Raw genomic sequence first — 483 nt, forward strand, 5'->3', positions numbered from 1 at the left:
TCTGGAAGAGCAGTCAGTGCTCTTAATCTCTGAGCCATCTCTCCAGCCCCCATGCCCAGCAGCTTTTGAGATGCCTGTGTATATTTTTTTTCCTACTGCTGGAGATTGAAGCTCTTACCACTGAGCTGTATTTCATCGGGAACTGATTTTTCTTCTTCATCCTGGTAGATGACTTGCATACAATGAGCCATCCTTGTAACCCTTGGATAAATTCAGCCTGATCGTAGTAAAGGATCTTTCTGTGTGCTGTAGGGCTCAAGTTGCTAGAATTGGGTTGCTTTTGTACATACTTTGCATCTGTGTTCCTTAGGATATTGGTCTAGAGTTTTCTTCCTGTTGTCAATAGAGATCCCAGGAATAAATGCACGTATCTGCAGCCAGCTGGTGACAAACACATTAAGAGCTCATCAGAGAAAGGGCAGCATTTTCAACAGATCGAATAAGATCAAATGGTGACGCCTAATACTCCGTACAAAGACCAAC

This window comes from Microtus ochrogaster, chromosome 5 (assembly GCF_000317375.1).
Source record: "Microtus ochrogaster isolate Prairie Vole_2 chromosome 5, MicOch1.0, whole genome shotgun sequence".
Taxonomy (NCBI): domain Eukaryota; kingdom Metazoa; phylum Chordata; class Mammalia; order Rodentia; family Cricetidae; genus Microtus; species Microtus ochrogaster.